This window comes from Rhinopithecus bieti, unplaced genomic scaffold (genome assembly GCF_001698545.2).
Source record: "Rhinopithecus bieti isolate Rb0 unplaced genomic scaffold, ASM169854v2 scaffold_9615, whole genome shotgun sequence".
NCBI classification, from domain to species: domain Eukaryota; kingdom Metazoa; phylum Chordata; class Mammalia; order Primates; family Cercopithecidae; genus Rhinopithecus; species Rhinopithecus bieti.
The window spans coordinates 1,733,505-1,739,830 of NW_016806325.1; positions in this window are offsets into that span (position 1 = coordinate 1,733,505).

The window sequence follows — 6,326 nt, forward strand, 5'->3', positions numbered from 1 at the left end:
TTTTTTTTTGAGACAGAGTCTCGCTCTGCAGCCCAGGCTGGAGTGCAGTGGTGTGATCTCGGCTCACTGCAAGCTCCGCCTCCTGGGTTCACACCCTTCTCCTGCCTCAGTCTCCCGAGTAGCTCGAGTAGCTGGGACTACAGGTGCCCGCCACTACGCCTGGCTAATTTTTTGTATTTTTAGTAGAGACGGGGTTTCACCTTGTTAACCAGGATGGTCTCGATCTCCTGACCTCGTGATCAGCCCTCCTTGGCCTCCCAAAATGCTGGGATTACAGGCGTAAGCCACCGCGCCCGGCCAAGGTTTATGACACTACAGACCCCCTGAACTCTCAGAGCTTACGGAGACATCTCCTTTTCCATAGCAAGGACTAGTGCTTCCTCTTACTGGAAGATGTGGGAAAGGCCTCCTCCCAATCAGGCAAGTACCGCCTCAGGAATGCCTCCATTCCTGAGGGTCAAATCCCAGTGCAGCTTCATGGGGAATGTGCTGGGCCTGGTAAGAAAAGAAAGAAACCATGTACTAAAGGAACAGCAGGAACTAGTTAGCATGAACTAGCAGAAGTCAGGGCAGTATATTAGTGATTGGATTTTGAGGAGGTGATATGGTTTGGCTCTGCGTCCCTGCCAAAATCTCATCTTGTAGCTCCCATAATTTCCACATGTTATGGGAGGGATCCAGTGGGAGACTACTGAATCATGGGGATGGGTCTTTCCCCTGCTGTTTTCATGATACTGAATGGGTCTCACAAGATCTGATGGTTTGAAAACAGGAGTTTCTCTGCATAAGCTCTCTTTGCCTGCCACCATCCATGTAAGATGTGACTTGCTTCTTCTTGCCTTCCACCCTGATTGTGAGGCCTTTCCAGCCACATGGAACTGTGAGTTCAATTAAACCTCTTTCTTTTGTAAATTGCCCAGTCTCAGGTATGTCTATATCAGTAGCATGCAAACGAACTAATACAAAAGGCTTGATCAAGGGGACCGAGAAATGAGATTGTGTAAGCAAAATTTATTGACTTGGGTGTACTTTCTTGGGACAATAGGGTCCTGGCAAGGACCCCAAGTGATGGAACAAACTTATTGCCAGCATGGACCTTTGAAACCTGGAAAAGCAATGGTCTGAATGAAGTGGAAATGCCAGACATCAGAAGAATTACAAAGGCTAATGGAATCTGGCAAGGAGTGAAGACTTTAAGTCAGATGCTAATGCCTACTAGAAAGCATACACCATGGAAGAGGCACTGAACAACTAAACTGACAAAATAACTTGGTCATTTGGCATTATCCAGTCTACATGATTGGTCACTCTGGTACTAATGGGAAAGGAATAATAACATAGGGGTCATCATGGTAACAGAGATGAAAGATACACATGGGCCCAACAGTGGGGACTTTTCCACTTACCAAGGTCAATCTGCCTGCTGCTGCCTCTGAACATCCAGTTTGTCAGTAATCAAGATCAACACTGAGCCCTGATATGGCATTATTACTCTCGGAGAGCTAACAACCACTTGGTGACAAGCCAGCCAAATCAGGTCTCTTATCTGGTAGATGGACCAGCAGTTTGTCCATTCTGGGATAGATACCTATTCTGGGTATGACTTCCTGTCCACTGAGATTCAGCTAACACCATTTTCTGGGAGCTTAAAGATACTTGACTCACAGGCATGGAATCCTGCCCAGCATAGCATCGGCCAGGGGACTCACTTCACAGTGATGTAGGTGTGGGAGTAGGGCTGTGACATGGGATTCACTGGTCATATCACCTACTGCATCATTTAGAAGCAGTTGCTCCACAGAGGGTTGGGGTGACTTTCTAAAGGCACAGTGAGAGTCCTAGTCAGGAGGCAATACTCTGTGAAGATGGGGTATCATTATTCAGGATGTAGTATATACCTTAGATTGGAGAACTTCATATTGTATTGTGACTCCAGTAGGATGAATACATGGATCTGGGTACCAAGGAGGTGGAACCAGAAATAGCCCCATCCCAGTGATCCACTGGGGTCCTTTGTACTTTCCATCCTGCAACTTTGGGCTCTGCATGATTGAAAGTCTGTACTAGTTTGGGTTCTCTAGAGAAACAGAACCAATAGGATACACACACACACACACCCTTCATTCCTGAGGGCCAAATCCCAGTACAGCTTCATGGGGAATGTGCTGGGCCTGGTAAGATATATGTGTGTGTGTGTGTGTGTGTGTGTATATATTTATATATAATATATATGTCCTATATATTTAGAAGTGTGTATATATACTTCTATACTTACATATACTACTTATATACTTATATATTATATATGTCTATTTAGAAGTATGTATATGTCCTATATATTTAGAAGTAGATATTTTATATATTATATATGTTCTATATATTTANTCAGCCCTCCTTGGCCTCCCAAAATGCTGGGATTACAGGCGTAAGCCACCGCGCCCGGCCAAGGTTTATGACACTACAGACCCCCTGAACTCTCAGAGCTTACGGAGACATCTCCTTTTTCCATAGCAAGGACTAGTGCTTCCTCTTACTGGAAGATGTGGGAAAGGCCTCCTCCCAATCAGGCAAGTACCGCCTCAGGAATGCCTCCATTCCTGAGGGTCAAATCCCAGTGCAGCTTCATGGGGAATGTGCTGGGCCTGGTAAGAAAAGAAAGAAACCATGTACTAAAGGAACAGCAGGAACTAGTTAGCATGAACTAGCAGAAGTCAGGGCAGTATATTAGTGATTGGATTTTGAGGAGGTGATATGGTTTGGCTCTGCGTCCCTGCCAAAATCTCATCTTGTAGCTCCCATAATTTCCACATGTTATGGGAGGGATCCAGTGGGAGACTACTGAATCATGGGGATGGGTCTTTCCCCTGCTGTTTTCATGATACTGAATGGGTCTCACAAGATCTGATGGTTTGAAAAACAGGAGTTTCTCTGCATAAGCTCTCTTTGCCTGCCACCATCCATGTAAGATGTGACTTGCTTCTTCTTGCCTTCCACCCTGATTGTGAGGCCTTTCCAGCCACATGGAACTGTGAGTTCAATTAAACCTCTTTCTTTTGTAAATTGCCCAGTCTCAGGTATGTCTATATCAGTAGCATGCAAACGAACTAATACAAAAGGCTTGATCAAGGGGACCGAGAAATGAGATTGTGTAAGCAAAATTTATTGACTTGGGTGTACTTTCTTGGGACAATAGGGTCCTGGCAAGGACCCCAAGTGATGGAACAAACTTATTGCCAGCATGGACCTTTGAAACCTGGAAAAAGCAATGGTCTGAATGAAGTGGAAATGCCAGACATCAGAAGAATTACAAAGGCTAATGGAATCTGGCAAGGAGTGAAGACTTTAAGTCAGATGCTAATGCCTACTAGAAAGCATACACCATGGAAGAGGCACTGAACAACTAAACTGACAAAATAACTTGGTCATTTGGCATTATCCAGTCTACATGATTGGTCACTCTGGTACTAATGGGAAAGGAATAATAACATAGGGGTCATCATGGTAACAGAGATGAAAGATACACATGGGCCCAACAGTGGGGACTTTTCCACTTACCAAGGTCAATCTGCCTGCTGCTGCCTCTGAACATCCAGTTTGTCAGTAATCAAGATCAACACTGAGCCCTGATATGGCATTATTACTCTCGGAGAGCTAACAACCACTTGGTGACAAGCCAGCCAAATCAGGTCTCTTATCTGGTAGATGGACCAGCAGTTTGTCCATTCTGGGATAGATACCTATTCTGGGTATGACTTCCTGTCCACTGAGATTCAGCTAACACCATTTTCTGGGAGCTTAAAGATACTTGACTCACAGGCATGGAATCCTGCCCAGCATAGCATCGGCCAGGGGACTCACTTCACAGTGATGTAGGTGTGGGAGTAGGGCTGTGACATGGGATTCACTGGTCATATCACCTACTGCATCATTTAGAAGCAGTTGCTCCACAGAGGGTTGGGGTGACTTTCTAAAGGCACAGTGAGAGTCCTAGTCAGGAGGCAATACTCTGTGAAGATGGGGTATCATTATTCAGGATGTAGTATATACCTTAGATTGGAGAACTTCATATTGTATTGTGACTCCAGTAGGATGAATACATGGATCTGGGTACCAAGGAGGTGGAACCAGAAATAGCCCCATCCCAGTGATCCACTGGGGTCCTTTGTACTTTCCATCCTGCAACTTTGGGCTCTGCATGATTGAAAGTCTGTACTAGTTTGGGTTCTCTAGAGAAACAGAACCAATAGGATACACACACACACACACCCTTCATTCCTGAGGGCCAAATCCCAGTACAGCTTCATGGGGAATGTGCTGGGCCTGGTAAGATATATGTGTGTGTGTGTGTGTGTGTGTGTATATATTTATATATAATATATATGTCCTATATATTTAGAAGTGTGTATATATACTTCTATACTTACATATACTACTTATATACTTATATATTATATATGTCTATTTAGAAGTATGTATATGTCCTATATATTTAGAAGTAGATATTTTTATATATAATATATATGTTCTATATATTTAGAAGTAGATATTTTTATATATTATATATGTCCTATATATTTATACTTTATATATACACATTATATTAAATAAATATAAAGTATATCATATACTTTATATTGAATACATATATAAAGTATATGATATAAAGTATATGATATACTTCTTAATATATAGGACATATATTAAGAATATATATTTTATATCTCTATATATTTATATGTAGAGACATATCCTATATATATTCTTAATATATATGTATTGTATAGATTAAGGATATACACAAATATATATGTTTTAGTAAGTTTTTTTTTGGTTTAACTTTTAGGTGTATTTTAACATACTGAGGGATGAGAGAAGATCTGAAGTCCTATGGGAAGTTTGGGAATAAATTAGTGATGGCTGCATAGAAGAATAAACTTGACAAACAACAATTAGTATGAAAAATGAAAATATATAAATATATATGTAGTTAATCTATATAGGACAGATGTCCTTAATCTATATAGGACAGATGTCCTTAATCTATATAGGACACATGTCCTTAATCTATATAGGACATATATATTAAGAGTATATCTCTATATATCTCTTACCTATCTGTCTATATCTATCTATCTATCTAGGGATTGATTTATTATAAGAAATTGGCTTACAAAATTATGGAAGCTGAGAAGTCTCATGACCTGTAGTCAGTAAGCTGAAGACCCAGGAGATCCGGTGTTAATAGTATAGTTTCAGTCCAAGTCTGAAGGCCTGAGAACCAGGAGAGCTAGAGGTACAAGTTCCAGTCTGAATGCCAGTGAATACTGACACTGCAGTCTAAAAACAAGCAGAGGGAGCAAATTCTCCCTTACACTGCCTTTTATTCTACTTAGGCCACAAACAGATTGGGTGAGGCCCACCCACACTAGGGAGGGCAATCTGCTTTACTCAGTCTTTCAGTTCAAATGTTAATCTCATCCAGAAAGACACTCGCAGACACACCCAGAATAATGTTTAACCATATATCTGGGCACCTTGTGGACCAGTCAGGCTGATACATAAAATTAACCATCACAAAGTCTATGTCCCCAAAGGGAGTCATTCTTGCAAAGAGACACAGTAAAGGTCTCCCTGAATTATAAGCTACAGCTACTGCCAGACCACTTTGAATTTCCTGTGTCCAAGGACCGGAAAGTGGGCATAGGAGGCACCATCTTGGCAGGGGCAGTTGGCAGGAGAAGGCAAGACTGCTTTTCCACAATAGGAGCAGGAAGGAATTCATGTGGAACCAGGTGGTCCTCTGGGTACCGCGCTGCCCAATGTAACTGTGAGTGGGCAAATGTAGCAACTCCAGCATGAAAAGGCTCTGATTAGTAAGAGATCAGCCTCCTCAAGAGCAAAGCTTTGGGTGAAACCACCAGCTCAGCCTGAAGACTTTCTGAGGTGACAGCTGAAGTTAAATGGAATTCTGAGTAGCTAATGATGAAAGGAGAGGACGAGTGCCCATGGCATCCCTGAGACCACCTGCAGTGACAGGAACCACCGTGCATCCTACCAGCTTTCCTCTTCTCAGATTCCTTTCAAGAAGAGAGGCCCATGACACTTTGGAAGAACTGCTCCTCAAACGTGCCTGGAGAAGTTAATCTTTTTTTTTCCTTCAGCCTCCCAAGTAGCTAGGATTACAGGTGTCCACCACCATGCCTGGCTAATTGTTGTATTTTTAGTAGAGACGGGGTTTCACCATGTTGGCCAGGCTGGTCTCGAGCTCCTGACCTCAGGTGATCCGCCGGCCTCAGCCTCCCAAAGTGCTGGGATTACAGACGTGA